Here is a 17,124-nt window from a genome sequence, read left to right on the forward strand (position 1 = left end):
ATATACATTAAACTAATAAATCTTAAAAAAAAATTATGTGCCACTAAACCCAGTGGTTTTTTTGTTGGTTGGTTGGTTGGTTGGTTGGTTAGTTGTCTGGTTGGTTTTTTTGAGGCAGGACCTTGCTCTACTTAGCTATTAAGTTCAAACCAGGCTGCTTTTACTTAAGGCAATTCTCCAGCCTGTACCACTCAGATGCTGAAATTATAACTCATCATCCTGGCTGTGTCCTGATTTTATTTTTTTATCTTTTTTTTTTAAAGATTTATTCATTTATCATATATAGGTACACTGTAGCTGTCTTCAGACACACCAGAGGAGGGCATCAGATCTCATTACTGTGAGCCACCATGTGGTTGCTGGGAATGAACTCAGGACCTCTAGAAAAGTAGTCAGTGCTCTTAACCACTGAGCCATCTCTCCAGCCCTTATTTTATTTTATTTTATTTTTGAGACAAGATTTTTCTGAGTGTCCCTGACTGTCTTGGAACTTACTCTGTAAACCAGATTAATCTCAAACTCACAGAAATCCACCTGCCTCTCCTTCTTAGGTGCTGGGATTAAAGGTGTGTATCACCACCATTCAACATTTTAATTTTTTATTTATATATTTTTTAAAAAGACTTGGAGTTTATTAAAATGTTTACAGTTTTTAGTTTCTTATTACAGGTGCAAGCAGGTAGTTTGTTTTCTTTTTGAGTTGTTGTTAACTTGACACACGTTAGACTCATTTGGGAGAAGTAGGAATTATAGACAAGTCTGTCCACCATTTTCTCAATGAATGACTGATGGGGGGCCCACCCACTGTACCAATGCCAACCCTGGGCAGCTGGTCCTGGGTCACATAAGAAAACAGGCTTAGCAAGCCATGGGTGAGCAAGCCTTGCTTCTCCTTGACGTCTGCATCAGTTCCTGCCTCCAGGTTCCTGCCCTGGCTTTGGTGGTAAAGTTAGAAGCTGGGCTGGAGAGATGGCTCAGTGGTTAAGAGCACTGGCTGCTCTTCCAGAGGTCCTGAGTTCAATTCTCAGCAACCACATGATGGCTCACAATCATCTGTCATGGAATCTGATACCCTCTTCTGGCACATGGGTGCACATGCAGATAGAGCACTCATACATAAAATGAAAAATAAATCTTAGAGAGAGATAGAAATTGAAATAAATCTTTTCCTCCCCAAGCTGTGGTTTTTATCACAGCATTAGAACTAGAAGCTTAAGTAAGGAGTGGGAGCTAAGAGGGGAAAATAAAATGCACAGAATTCAAGTGCAAGCGTGAGAACAGAGTCAGAAATGGGCAATGGTGGCACAAGGTTTTAATTCTAGTGCTGGAGAGGTGACTCAGTGGTTAAGAGCACTGGCTAAGTGGTCCTGAGTTCAATTCCCAGCAACCACATGGTGGCTCACAACCATCTGTAGTGGGATCTGATGCCCTCTTCTGATGTGTGTTTGAAGACAGCTGCAGTGTACTTATATACATTAAATGAATAAATAATTGTTTTTAAAAATATTTTTAATCCTAGCACTCGGGAGGCAGAGGCAGGAAGATCTCTATCCCTGTTAGTTCTAGGCTGGTCGGGTTGGTCTACATAGGGAACTTTAGGGCAGCCAGGACTATAGAGAGATCCTGTCTAAAACAGAAAAGTATGAATAATAATACTTCTTTGTCTTCAATGGGTTGGGGGAGTGTTCAATGGTGAGAACACAAGCTAATCTAGTGCTACTTCACTTCTAGTTCAAGTCCTAAGCAGGGCAGTTCACAATCTGTAACCCCAGGGAATCTGACAGTCTCTTCCGGCATCCTCAGTACATGGCCGACACAGACACACAGACACAGACACGGACACACACAGAGAGAGGTAGAGAGGGAGAGAGGGAGAGAGGGAGAGAGGGAGAGGGGGAGAGAGGGAGAGAGGGAGAGAGGGAGAGAGAGAAAAAGCCATTGAAAAAAATTTAAGAAATCAAAACTGTCGTAGTGGTGCACACCTTTAATCCCAGAATTCGGGAGGGAGGCAAAGGCAGGTGGATCTTGTAAGTTCAAGGCCAGCCTGATGCACAGAGCAAGTTCTGGGACAGTTAGGGCTACCAAGTGAGACCCTGTCTCAAACAGAACAAAACAAAAGGTTATGTTGGCAAGCCTTGAAATATGTGCTTTATCACATATGACCAGTAGGTGGCAGCAAAGACAGGAAGACGAGTCAGCCTTTCCCTAAACTTGTCTTTTTGGGTAGGTGAAAATTTTTTCTTGCTCTGTTTCCCTAAGGATTTATGGGATGAACGTTAGGACACAAACAGACAACAAGAAATTAATTATATGTGTTCTTACCTCCTCTCGCCAAGTGCCATTGCTAGTTTATAAAGGAGGACACCAAAACTAGAAGTTGTCACTGCCCAAGGTCACAGGTATAAAATGTAACAGACAAGTTAAGCATTTGGTGTGACCTCACAGGGTTTCCCTGTGTGGTCCATACTGGCCTTTAACTTGTGGCAAGCCTCCTGCCGCAGCTTCCCTATGCCAGGTTTACAGTCCTGCTTCACCGAGCCCCACAGAAATCTTGTGTTTGGCTTTTGCTCTAGGCTGGAGGAGAATGTGAGCAGGCATCTGACTCCCTAGACCACTCCTTCTGTGGAGCGCGGGGTGTGAAGCCTGTGGGAACAGCTGATTTAAAGTGAAAGGAAGCAAAGCAATGATAAACTACTCACCTTTGAAGACTCCAACTGAGTCATCCCCAGAACCGAGACTACTGACTTTAACAGCTATCTTTGAAAGGTGGGGGGGGGGGATGCAAATGTAAAAAGAGGAAATAAAAGACAAAATTAAGGGCTGGAGAGATGGCTCAGTGGTTAAGAACACTGACTGCTCTTCCAGAGGTCCTGAGTTCAATTCCCAGCAAGCACAGGGTGGCTCACACCCATCTGTAATGAGATCTGATGCCCTCTTCTGGTGTGTCTGAAGACAACCACAGTGTACTCATATAAATTGATCAAAATAAATAAAAAACAGATTTAAGGTAAAGGTAAGATGAAGGTAAAATGGGGGCGTGGCAGTGAAATCGTCATTGATCCCAGCTCTCTTGGTAAAATGGTGAAGGGCTGAACAGCTGGGAAGACTGAGATCCCATATGGAAAACTACGGCAAGGGGGTAAGGACATAAATTAGGATTTTGAAACTGCATTTATTGCAGGGCAAAGGTGGTGAACTCTGCCTTCAAGGCCAGCTAAGTCTACACAAGTTTCAGGACAGCCAGGGATATGAAGAGAAACCTTGTCTGGAAAAACAGAAGCAAAATAATTTTTAAGACCTTTATTTTTTTAAGACTTATTCATTTTATCTATATGAGTTCAATGTAGCTGTCTTCAGACACACCAGAAGAGGGCATCAGATCCCATTACAGATGGTTGTGAGCCACCATGTGGTTGCTAGGATTTGAACTCAGGACCTTTGAAAGAGCAGCCAGTACTCTTAACTGCTGAGCCATCTCTCCAGTCCAAAGCAAAATAATTTAATCAATCTAGTTTTACTTTCATGTGCAGGGTGTAAAAGGATGACTTTTGTGAAGTCTGTTCTCTTTCCATGTGTGGGTCCCAGGATTGAACTCAAGGTGATCAGGCCTGTGTGACAAGCCCTTTTACCCACTGGGCTATGTGGTGATATTAATTCTGAAAAGAAAATGGTAAGTAAACTCATTGAGATTAAAAAAAAAAGAGAAGAGGAACAGGGAGATGGCTCAGCGGTTAAGAGCATTGGCTCCTCTTCCAGAGGTCCTGCGTTCAATCCCTAGCAACCATGTAGTGGCTCACAACCATCCGTAATGAGATCTGCTGTCCTCTTCTGGTGTTGTTAAATAAATACATCTTTTCTAAAAAGTAATTAACAAAGGCTAGGATTTCAAGCCTGAGCCACTCCACCTGGCTGGAGCTGTCTATCTAATGAAGCTCTGCAGGGGAGCACTCAAAGCTCTGGAGAGAAAGGAGGACCCCTGCTGTCCTTCCTCCTGAAGGGGTACACACACGGAGCAGGTGTCCACCCACATTGGAGGTCTCAGTGTGCAGGTCCCATGACCACAGCCAGATCAGATGCCCCCCAAGTTGCTTTAGGCTTTCACCAACACATGAGAAGTAAACTGAGATCTGGCTGCAGCAGGGAGAGGAGACCTGGGGTTAGGGTGGGGGGTGTCAGGGAGAAGAGGCTGGTAGGGGAGGAGAGGTGGAATTCCCACCCCACCCCCAGCTCTGTGACACCCAACAGGAGAGTATGTGAAGCCTCCTTGTACAAGAGTGGGGAATTTCCAGACCAGAAGATATTCCTAGAAATGAGGCCACCCCCACCTGACGCTGGGTGACATTGGAGCTCCCTGCCGCACCTACTCAGGTAGGAGCTGTGCTTTCCCATTCTACAGATAAGGAAACTGTAGACCAGAGAGGGAGAGGTAATCACGGATGGGTATGCATAGGAAGTAACAGATGAGTGTGGTGGCTTAAGCCTGTCACACCAGCCCTTGGGGGGTTGGAGTCTATATAGTATGCTCTAGGCTAGCTGGGTCTACACAGCAAGACCCTCTTTTACAAAAACAATGGCTGGAGAGAGTGCCTGCCTAGCCCCTAGAAAGCCCTGGGTTCAAGCCTATCAGCACATAACATGAATGAGGTATGGTAGCCGGCACCAATAATCTCAACACTCCAGAGGCAGAAGCAGCCAGCCTGGTCCATAATAAATTCCCGAAGCCAGGTGGCGGTGGCACGTACCTGGCTTAGTACTTGGGAGGCAGAGACAAGCAGATCTCTGAGAGTTTGTCAGCCTAATCTACAGAGCCAGGTCAGAACAGCTAAAGATATATAGAGAGACTCTGTCTCATATATATATATACATATATATATATATATATATATATATATATATATATATATATATATATATATATTCTTTTTAATTAACTAATTAATCCCAGGATAGCCAGAGACAACATAGTGAGTTCAAGGCCAGCCTGAGTTACATGAAACAAGTTCTCAAAAGAAAAGGGAGTGTAGGCAAGTAGATAGGGCATTGGCCCAGAGGCTCCTCTATACCTTGTGGGGAGAGACAAACATTCCAGACAGATGTCCAAGGCCCCTGAAGCAGCATCCACACCCCAGCATTTCCTGGGGCTGTTGCCCCTCCTGTAAGTACAGCTATGAGACTGAAAACAGCTGCAGATTCTCACCTGCTCTGACCCTCTCTGTGTAAACAAGCCCAGGTGGCCTTCTGCCCAGACCTTGCAGGGCCCAGGCAGTTGTGTACGGAGGCATTTGGGGTCCAGAGGGTACAAATGGGGTGTCTCAGTACATCTGTTGTGGAGTCAGGAGCCAAGGACACCCAGGCATCAGAGGTGGTCAGGACGGTTCCTGGACCCAGTCTCTTCCCTTTAAGAGGACCAGTTGGGGCTACAGAGTTGATTCAGAGGTTGAGAGCACTGACTGCTCTTCCAAAGGTTCTGAGTTCAATTCTCAGCAACCACATGGCAGCTCACACCTATTTGTAACTCCAGTTCCAGGACTTCCAACACCCTCACACAGACATACGTGCAGGCAAAACACTTATGAACATAAATAAAAATAAATTATGTATTAAAAAGGGAGAGAGGTGGGCTGGAGAGAGACGGTTCAGCCGTTAAGAGCACTGACTGTTCTTCCAAAGGTTCTGAGTTCAATTCCCAGCAACCACATGGTGGCTCACAACCATCTGTAATGGGATCTGATGCCCTCTTCTGGTGTGTCTGAAGACAGCTACAGTGTATGCACATAAAATACATAAATAAATCTTTAAAAAAATAAGGGGGTTGGGGGGTGGGGAACCAGGCTACAACCAGGAAATCCAAGAGGCTTCTGAGGACCAGAGAGGGCCGACCTGTGCCCAGACCACACAGCAGACAGATGAAGGCTCATAGACAGGTTTTCATCTTATGGGGTAAGGACTCTCTAATAGCTCAAATTACCCGTCTCCCTACTGCAGACCCTGGTTTCAAGATCTTTCATTGTTCCCATCCTCCACCTCCCCACCCTTCCCCCCCACCCCCCACCCCCGTTATCTGTGGGACCCTGGAGCCTGCTGACTCTTGGGACCCGGCCCACCCTCCCTGGGAGGACCAGATGGATGGGCTGCTGTGGTCTGATAGGCACCAGCCGGCCTGGAGGCCTCTGTGGGCTTGGGGCTCCCAGAAGACAAGCAACCCTGCTTAGATGAGGGAGAAGGGGTCCTAGGCTTTTGCTAGTACAGACCCAAACACCAGATGCAGACACTACAGAAAGAGAACCCGCCTTCCAGACAGGATCCTGTGGCCCAGCTAGATGCCACTTCCTGGATCTTCTTTGTACCCTCAGATGGACACTGCGAGGCATTTAGCGACTGGGCCTGTAGGCTTCGACAGTGTGGAGGCTCAGGGCGCTGCAGGCCCCGGCTGGTCACGGCACACTGCTTATCTCTCAGATCCCCCAGTTCCTGCCGTGGAACTCTGTTTCCAGAGTGACGGACACCCTCTTCTGGCAAACATGCACCAGGTATACAAATGGTACTTAGACACGCGTGCACCGGAAGCATCTGAACACGTACAGTAAAAATACTTTTAAGAAGATGGCGCCAAAAGCGAAGAAGGACGCTCCCGCAAAGCCGAAGCCAAAGCGAAGGCCCTGAAAGCTAAGAGGGCAGTGCTGAAAGGCGTTCACAGTCACAAAAGAAGAAGATCCGAACATCACCCATTTTTCGGCGACCCAAGACTCTGCGGCTCCGGGGGCAGCCAAAGTATCCTTGAAAGAGTGCACCCGGGAGAAACAGGCTGGACCACTGTGCTATCATCAAATTCCCACTGACCACTGAGTCAGCCATGAAAAAAAGAGGACAACAACACGCTTGTGTTCACTGTGGATGTTAAGGCCAACAAGCACCAGATCAAACAGGCCGTGAGGAAACTCTATGACATTGATGTGGCCAAAGTCAATACCTGATAAGGCCTGATGGAGAGAAGAAGGTGTATGTTCCCTTGGTTCCTGATTTATGATGCTCTAGATGTTACCAACAAGATTGGGAGCATCTGAGTCCAGATGGCTAATTCTAAATATACACCTTTTTTTTTTAATTCACCATTTTTTAAAAAAAGTACTTTTAAACTCGTTTTAGTTAAAAAATAAGGCCAGGAGAAGGGAATGGAGGTGCACTACACCCCTTAATCCCAGCACGAGAGAAGCAGAACTCTGTGAGTTCAAGGCCAGCCTGATCTACATAGTGAGTTCCAAGATATCCAGGACTAGAGAGAGACCTTGTCTTGAGGTTCAGGAAGATGATTCAGTGACTAAAGATACCAAAGATGCCAGCTTGAAGAACTGAACTGTATCCTTGGAACCCAGGGTAGGAGAGAGCTATAAGTTGTCCTGAGACCGCCACTCAAAGGTACACATAACAAGTGAATAAATAAATCTTTTAAAATAAAGGAAGTTATTACATTAAATTAAAGTCTAATATGGTGCCACATGCTGAATCACAGTACCCGGAAGACAGGGGCAGGCGGATCTCTTGTGAGTTCATGACTAGCTTGGTCTATATTGAGATACCTTGTCTTGATGTTCATTAATATAAATGAATTAGTATTAATATTAATTTATTAAGATTTAAAAAGTCAAGTCTGGGGATGTAGGTCAGTTGGTAGAGCGCTTTGCCTAGCATGCATGAGGCCCTGGACCAATCACCTACATTGCTTAAGCCAGGCACACCAGGACATTCTTATAATCCTGGCACTTGGGGAAGTAAAAGCAAGAGGATCAGGAGTGCAGGATCATGGCCATCCAAGAAAAGGGGGCAGGGGACCTAATGACCTAACACCAGTTACTGGCTCTTCTCTTTATTAGGACCTAGAGATTCTAGAGATGGAGCCTAGTCTCCTCCCATTATTTTAAAGATTTGCTGTATATTTTTTTTATGATTTATTTACTCATTATATATGAATACACTGTAGCTGTCTTCAGACACACCAGAAGAGGGCATCAGATCCCATTACAGATGGTTGTGAGCCACCATGTGGTTGTTGGGATTTGAACTAAGGACCTCTAGAATAGTCAGTGCTCTTAACCACTGAGCCAACTCTCCAGCCCCAATTTCCTGTATTTTTAATGATGTGTATGTGTTGGGGGCAGGGTCATGTGTGAGTTAAGGTACCTAAGAGGCCAGAACAGATCCCCTAGAACTGGGTGCCAAGAGGTTGTAAGCTGCCCGACCTGGGTGCTGGGCACTAAACCCTTTAGTCCTCTGAACTGCTGAGCCCCTGCTTGTTTGTTTCTTTCTTTTGTCAAGACAATAGCTCTGTAGCCCAGGCTGGCCTCCTGTTTGCTATGTAGCCAAGAGTGACCTTGAATTCCTGATCCTCCTGTCTCTGTCTCCCTAGTGCTAAAACAGTAGGCTTCTCTCGGTAACTCCTTCCTTTTGATAACTTCTTTGTTCCTATGTGGGTAAACCGTCATTTGTTTTACTAATTAACTTTATTGCCGTATAATTCACCTCCGAGAAAACTTACCTATCTTAAGAGCACCCCTTGTTTTGGGCAGTGGTTGCACTTGCCTTTAATCCCAGCCTTGGGAGGCAGAGGCAGGAGGATCTAAGAGTTTAAGGCCAGCCTGGTCTACAGATCAAAGTTCCAGGACCTCCAAGGTTACATGGAGAACCCTATCTAAAAAACAAAACAAAAACAAAAAAACAAAAGGAAAATACGAGCACATGTTGTCTGACGATGCTTTCCCTGAGGAGACACAACACACACATCTACTCACCCAGCCAGACAGGGAGCCATGACAGACCCAAAGTACAGGTACCACCGACGTCCAGCTTGGTGAACCAATGAATTTTGTTGGGGTTACTTCCAGGAGCAGAAATGACTCAAAGACAGTTGTATCGCCAAAGCCCAGCCCAGCATGGGTGACATCTCACAAAAGATGAAAACTTGGAGATCACTGCACAGGCTGCAGGCAGCTTAACGGGCTGGACAGTAGCCATTCCTGGTGCTTCAGATAGTCTAAACTTCTTCCAGGCAGCTTGGCTGGTTGCTGCTTCTAGGCCACTGGTCTGGTTTGAATCTTTGCAGCTTTGCTTGTCTAACTAAAACAGACTCTCACCTTTTGTTACTTAATCTGACAGGGAGGATTGTTATAAATCTGGTGAGTTTCAGGGACTTCCTGAAGCTTTTAAAAATTTGTTTACCTTCCTGCTTAAGGGGCTTCTTGCAGAATAAACTGTTTTAATCTCTGAGGAAACTGTTCCACAATAGCACAGTACAATAATTTTTGAAAAGGATTGCATCTCTGTAGGTACTGCTTCAGGGAGCTGCCAAACATTCAGATTCTTGACAATCCAACTCATGGCCACCGCTTCTGTCCCTGTGTACTTTTTGACCTTGTTTAAAATATCAGTGGAGTCTTACAGCAGCAGGTATCTTGAGGTGAGGCTGTTTCTTACAGTGTTATAGGGCACAGTTTCTTTATGAGTTTAATTTATCACCACCCCCACCACCACTACCATCATTATTTTATTGAATGAAAATGAGAGCATGACAGATCCTAGGTAGGGTAGAGAAATGCTGTTTGTTTGTTTGTTTAATTGCTTTGTTTGTTTGTTGTCTTGAGAGAGGGTTTCCCTGTGTACCCCTGGCTGTTTTAGAACTCATTCTGTAGACCAGGTTGGCTGCAAACTCAGAGACTACCTGCCTCTGCCTCCCCGGTGCTGGGATTAAAGGCATTAAAGACATTCACCAAAACCACCTGGCCTGAGAAGGGCTCTATTGCAGTTGTGAGGGAGAGTTCAGCCAGAGGCATCTGGAAGAGTTCAGAGGAGAGAAAATAGTCGACTGAACATGACCATGAGAAGTGGGGAGCAGAGAGGAAGAAGAGGAAGGGGAGAGGTGCCCAAGGGCCAAGAGAGCACAAGGGCCTCCTTATGTCTTCTTAGCTTTTAGAACTTATTATGTAGACCAGGAGGTCCTCAAACTCACAGAGACATCTGCCTGCCTGCCTCTGTCTCCTGCATGGAAGGATGAAAGACAGACCACCACACGTGCAGTGTCCCTATTTGAAAGCTCATTTAAAAAACTGACATGTCTCTATCCCTTCAGTTCTTTTCCTCTAGGAACCTCTGACTACTAACGTCCTGTCTCAAGAAACAATTAGGCGGTTCTCTGAGATGCCCATGCCAGAGCCTCACATTTTTTTTTGGCTGCATTTTATTCCTTCCTTCAACAACTTTTTAGATTTACCTCTGGGCTTAAGTCTATTTCTAAAATCTCCTTTTGACAAACTTTAAATACTGCTCCTAAATAAATAAATAATCCTGGCAAGGTGCCTCAGCAGGTGAAGGCACTGGCTGCCAAGCCCTAATGGCCTGAATTTGATCCTTGGAACCTACATGGTAGGAGAGAACCAACTCCTGCACACTGTTCTCTGACCTCAATCTGCACGTGTGCAGATGGGCACACACTACAAGAGATAAGTGAATGAATTCATGCATAAATACAAGACTAAATAAACAAGCAATAAATCAGGAGGCAGATGAGCAGAGGTGACCACCTGGCTAAGGAATGCGGAGATGCTCTGAACCAAAAGCTTTCTTTCAGGTGACACTAGTTCAAAATTCCATGCTAGTGACTCCAAGCCTCTCTTGGCCTCATCCCCACCTAGCCTTCCACCTCCCACCCCTCCCCCACATCCTGTGTGTGTGTGTGTGTGTGTGTGTGTGTGTGTGTGTCACATTGGCCTCTGCCTAGAAACTGGGTGTGACTGCCTGCAGAGAATTCTCTGAGTCCAAAACAGTCTTCACATAATCACACCTGAAAAGGTGAGTTTCCACCCCCAAATCATTTCTGGTTCTGGGACTCAGGCTGATACAATTTCTCGGCCTGCTATAAGAGGAAATGGAGAATGTACTCCCTGGGTCCTTCATTTCAACGGAAGGTGTGGGGTGGTCAGAGAAGCCCTCTCCAAAGAGATGAACAGGCCTTAGTGTGAGAACTCATATCCTCGGGAGGAGAAACAAATATATATAGCCTGGAAAGCCTTGTGGTAACCCAGGCTGGCCTTGAACTTGCTAGGTAGCTAAGGAAGCTTTGAACTTCTGACTCTCCTGCCTCCTCCCAAACGCTGATTCTATTCCAGGTTCATGACCACACCTGATAGGATTTTTGTCTCTATTTTAAGAATGTGGAAGAGCCACTACAGGGTTCTCTCACACAGGGTGTGGCCACAGGTTCTTACTTCTGGTCATTCTTGGTTAGGGAAGGGCAGGCTGTGGAGGCAGGTGCCGGGAGGAAACAGGAAACAGCAGGGGAAGGGGGTGTGTGTGTCATAATAACCTAAGAGTGCCACAGCTGCGGGTGCCTGCTATGATAAGGGGAAGCATGGAGCTCAGCAAAGGAAAGGAAGGAACAGGGCTGCATCCTTCACCAGAAGAACTGAAAGCTGTCTGAAAAGGTAGTCACAGAACTGTATAGCGACCGAGAGCTCAGAGGTCATTTTCCAGTTTTAGAGAAATTGTATTCCAATGAGGGTCCTGAACTTTACCCCCACTGAGTCCCAGAACTGGAACGGGGCATGACTTCAATGAACTCAAAAAAGGAAATGACCAAGGTGCTCTCCCACCCCTACCCCAGGACTCCAGGGAGGCTTCCCGGACAAGGTGCATCGGGTCAGCATCAAGATCTGGTAGTGGTGATGGGTGTGGTTTACTATCTGCAGGCTGCTGGCAAGGGTGTTACCAGTTCCAGACCAGCCTGGCCCAGACTAAGGGTCAGAGAGACAGTTCAAAGATGCTTGTCATCTGAATTTGATCTTCAGAACCCAAATAAACAGAAAAGAACAAATTCTACAAAAGTTAATCTCTGACCTCCACTTGTGCACCTTGGCACATGAACCCACCCACCCACATGCATCATGCATACACACACAATAATATACGTTTTTTTTTTAAATCACTGATTCCTTGTATAAAATCATCAATACATTAGTTCCCAAGAAGAAGCTACCTGTCCCAGTCTTTTACCTGAGGCCTTTACTTGTGTAAAGCAGGAGGGGCAGGACCCAATCCCTGGGAGCAACTCCAAAAGGCTGGGCCAGGAGAGCCACAGGAAAGAAGGCAAGCCAGGTGCATCTCGGTCCCTCTCTGGGACTTTGGACTTTCACATCTTACTGCTCTTCCCAGTGCGCCCTTCCCAGTATGCCCTGGGGGTCTATGAAATAGACCAGAAACAGTGCCTAACAGCTTTAGTGTTGCAGGATTTGGTGGGGTAGGAATGTAAGTGGAAACCTTGTGTGGTGAGCAGAAAGCTTACCAAGTCCATAAAAATCACCAAATCCAGACAAATAGAGAGACTGCTGTTCATTAACTGCTTGACACACCCCTCAGAGATTTGGTTTTGTGTCTTTTGGCTGTGTGCCTCTTGGTCCAAATGACTTGGAAAGGCTGAGGCAGCTGAGGGGCCCTTAGGTTAAGCTTCAAGAACTTATCTATAAACACACACACACACACACACTCACAATTTTGCTTTGTTTTGTTCTGGATTGTTGTTTGTTGTTGTTTGTTTGTTTTCTTTGAGACAGTGTCTCTCTGTGCAGTCCTGGAATGGGCCACCACTGCCCAGGTTTATTTGTTATTAATAGTTTTTGAGGCAGAGTCCTGGTGCTTAGGCCTGGTTGACCTTTAACCAAATACTCTGTTGCCGTAGGCTCTGGAACACAAAGATCATAGGCATTCAGTGTCACAACCAACATTCAAGCATCCACTCTTTCTTTTCCACTCTCTCTTTTCCCACTCTCTCTTTTTCACTCTCCCTTTTTCAGAGCGTCTCATCAGATAGCCCTGTTGGCCACAAACTCACTATGTGAACCAAGAGATCTACCTGCCTCTGCCTCCTAAATGTTGGAATTAAAGGCATGGACCTCCATACCCAGCCAGGATATTTTTTATTTACACAAATAAAATCATTCTGGGCCTGATGACAAACTTCTGTAGAATCCTAGCACTTGGTAGGCAGAGGCAGGAGGACCTCTGAGTTTGAGGCCAGCCTGGTCTCCAGGACAGCCAGGGCTACAGAGAGAGAGAGACTCCATCTTGAATATATAATCACATTAACATAAATCCTACAGCATAAAAATGGAATTACTTGGGCCCAACACTCCAACCCCTTTTCTTACCCCCCCCCCCCCACTGAGCCAAGAAAGCCATTTATAACAGAGTCCACAGCTAGGGGCCAGAGACAGCCAGCAGGCTCAAGTGCTGAGCTCAGGAATCTGCTGTGAGTCCAAAGATGAGTGTGAAAGGATGGAGCTGTGTACACAGTGCCTCACCGTGCGTTTTCTGGCATGAAGGGCTCAGAGAAATTGGGTTAGGACCTGGAGAAGTAACTCTGAGAAGTAAAGTATAATCAAATACAGGTCTTCATCTTGAAAGGCTAGGAAGCTTGCATGAGGGCCTGAGTTCGAGTCCAGGTTCAATGATGTAGCCCACTGAAAAGCAGAAGAAAGGGAAGGAGCCCGTGGGCCCTATTACTCAGTACTGGATGTATCACATGAGCAGTCGCCGGCCTCTTGCCTCTCCTTAGTAACGAACAGTTCTGCCCCGGAGGCTGACCATGCCTGCTGAGTGCCTTGGGCAGGCATGTGTACCTTCCTGCTCCTCAGGCGTTGGGAGTCTTCACTGAAAAGCATGTGTCCCCATCTTCCACGGAAGAGTGCCAAGAAAAGCCAAAAAAGAGGCAACTTGGCATCCAACCTGAAATTCCTGCTGGGTGGTGGTGTACAACTTTAATCCCAGCACTCAGGGGGCAGTAGCAGGCTGATCTCAGTTCAAGGCCAGCCTGGTCTACAGAGCCAGTTCAAGGACATCCAGGAGTACACAAACTCAAAAGCAAACACCTGTAATCCCAGCATTGGACTGGAGACTAGAATATTAAAAATCCAAGGTTGGGCTGGAGAGATGACTCAGCAGTTAAGAGCACTGACTGCTCTTCCAGAGGTCCTGAGTTCAATTCCCAGCAACCACATGGCAGCTCACAACCATCTGTAACAGGATCTGATGCCCTCTTCTGGTGTGTCTGAAGACAGCTACAGTGTACTCAGAGACATGAAATAAATAAATCTTAAAAAGCAAAACAAAACAAAAACACCCAAGGTCATCTTCAGCTACAAGGTGAAAGCCCCAAACCAAAGAAGATATAAAAACACTGAGACCTGCCTTAAGAAATAAGGGGCTTAGCTGGGACTGCTAAGAGCAGGTAAGAGCACTGGCTGCTCTTCCAGAGGTCCGGGGTTCAATTCCCAGCACCCATATAATAGCTCACAGCCATGTGTAATCCAGCTCAGCAGGATTTGGTACCTTCTTCTGACCTCTGTAGGCACCATACATGCAAGGGATACATACACATATATGCAGACAAAACACTGATGATGATGATGATGATGGTGATGATGATGATGATGATAATAAAAAAATAATAATAATAATAGTTGGCCGGGTGACCATGCCTTTAATACTAATACTTGGGAGGCAGAAGGCAGATCTCTGTGAGTTCAGGAATGGCCATGGCTACACAAAGAAATCTTGTCTCAAAGGGGAAAAAAAAAATCAATAAATAGATTCACAAAATGCTGTTTCCTAGAAACATTCCATCTTTTGTTTTTTTTTTTTTTTTGTTTGTTTGTTTGTTTTTTTTTTTAACTCTAATTACAATGTAGTCCAACCTGGCCTCAAATTCCCAGCAATCCTCCTGCCTCTGCCCTGTACACTAGGCTGTAGCTCCTGAAGGCATGCACTAGAACATCTGTCCTTAAGGGTTTTGTGTTTAATTTTCCTACTTTGTATTTCATTTTGAGGCAGGGTCTCCAGCTAACCTGGAACTGTGTAGACCAGGCTGTTCTTAAACTCATCCTTCTATATTCCAAAAAAAAAAAAAAAAAAAAAAAAAAAGCTGTGAACACTGTGCCTTCCAGATTCAGCCAGGAGGCAGACTCTTTTTGCTTTCAGTTCCCATCTGCGGTGCTCCGGGTAAACCGTCTCGGCCTGCACGCCCCTGGGTGCCGGGCTGAGTCCCATCCTTCCGTAGACTCCGGCTCAGGCGGGGCCCCTCGGGAGGCCCAGTTCACCCTGACAAAGGCACCGGGGCTGGGGGTGTGGCCACGGGCGAGCGCGAGCACACGGCGGGGATGCGGATGAATGGAGATGAGGCGTGGTACCTAACACTCCTGCAGCGGTGCCGGGCTCTCTAGGTCGCCCTGCCTATAAAACACCCTCAGCTTCCTGACCCAGGAGGAGTCCTGTTGTCCTTCCTCCCCCTACTCCCCGTGCCCTCCCTTCTCACTTTAGTCACTAAGGTCCTCCACCCCCAACCCTACTCCCGCCCTCCCAGTCCTGCCTCGCGGCTCGGGCTGAGTCATCGCTCTCCAGCCACAGAGCTGCTAGCAGAGCGTCAGAAATTCAGCTGGGGCTCAGTCAAAGCATTGTCCTGGGGCTGGCCATCACCCCTACTCGCCCCTGCTACCTCTGCCTTAATATATTCTCTGAAAGGTCTACGCAGGATGGATCTACAAAAGCACAACCGAACGTGAGCGGTTGTCCAGAGAGGCACTGCACCTAGGCAGCCCGCACCTCATCTTTGCCCCAAACAGTGTGACCAATTGCCAGTATTAAAACACCATATATTTGATAGGGAAAGCTATATTTCCAATTCCAATAAAGATAGCCTGTTTTTAGTTTCGTTCCCCGCCCCCTGGGGTGGGGGAGGGGGCATGTTCAGCCAGGGTCACCGGTATCCAGTACCTCAAACTCACTGTATAGCTGAAAATGACTCCTGATCTCCCGCCTTCATCTCCCAGGAGCTGGGATTACAGGAATATGCCATGCGGTCTGCCTCCTTTCCTATACAAATTGAAGACAAAAACGGGTGACAGAAATTGATGAGGGGGGTCGCGGTGAATCCCAAAATCCCAATTGTGAAACAGTTTGGCTCCATCATTGACCTTGAGGACCGAACTGCTTCAGATGTATTTCTAGAAGAGGGCAGGGGCTGCCGGAAGCCTGAACAGGAAGGAGCATGAGGCAGTTGCTTCCCACACTTTCCCTTGGAGTAGTAATGGAGACAAACCTGGGACAGGGTGGTGGGTACACTGAGGGTCCAGGCTGTGGTCTCAGGGCTGCAAAGACATTGGCTGTTTCAGTTGGCATAGGACATGGAACCCTTCTCAGCTTCGAAGGAGCAGGTGCTGAGGCGGTAGGGTGAGGTTGTTTCCAGATGCTGAGGCGGTAGGGTGAGGTTGTTTCCAGATGCTGAGGCTGTGCAGTTCCAGCCTTTGCCTAGAGTGGTGAGGCCTGACTCCTGGACTCTGGTGTAGAGTGGCTGACCCGGGGTCCTGGCATGACGATCTGGCCAACCCCACCCTCTGCCATTCTTACCCATTCAATTGGAAGCCAAAGGCTACAGAGACTAAGACTGGACAGGTGTCTCCTAGTAGGCTCTCTAAGTGAGAGTTCCTTATTTTTAACCTTATTATAACTCTTAAAATGATCTGTTTTGAATATATATGTTGAGTGCAGGCATGCTTGCTCATACCACAGTGCCCAAAAAAAAGTGTTCCCAAAAGTGTGGAACATGACTTTGGGGGAGCTGGTTTTCTGCTTGTGGGTTCCAAGAATTGAATGCAGGTCCTTATGCTTGTAAAACAAGTATTCTTATTGAGCCATCTGGCCAGTCTAGTTGTGATGATGATGATGATGATGATGATGATGATGATGTGTGTGTGTGTGTGTGTGTGTGTGTGTGTGTGTGTGAATAATGCACATATAGAGGTAAGAAGATAATTTTGTGTGTGGGGAATCTGGTTAGGAAGAGAGTTAGGCTTCCATTTGACAGACAAATCTCTCTTTTCTTTCTCTCCCTCCCTCCCTCCCTCCCTCCCCACCCCCCCTCTCTCTGACCTTCCAGGTGTGTTTACTACAATAACCCCCTCCTGTCTTTGTCTACCCATCAGCCACAGTGCCTCCCCCTAGGTCTTCAGAGGCCTCTGTAATTCGATTTATTTAGTGGTGTTTGAAGGTAGGATGAGAAAGTCAACACCACCTGGTGTTCTGCATCAG

At 46.6% G+C, this 17,124-nt stretch overlaps 1 pseudogene across 1 annotated transcript; it reads left to right on the forward strand.

Annotated features, from left to right (window-relative positions):
- The first annotated feature begins 6,603 nt into the window (after positions 1-6,603).
- Positions 6,604-7,064, forward strand: LOC308425612 (large ribosomal subunit protein uL23-like; annotated as a pseudogene). The gene has a single exon. The product of its transcript is annotated as a large ribosomal subunit protein uL23-like (transcript).
- The last annotated feature ends 10,060 nt before the right edge of the window (positions 7,065-17,124 follow it).

The sequence above is a fragment of the Micromys minutus genome (genome assembly GCF_963924665.1).
Source record: "Micromys minutus genome assembly, chromosome: 10".
Lineage (NCBI taxonomy): Eukaryota > Metazoa > Chordata > Mammalia > Rodentia > Muridae > Micromys > Micromys minutus.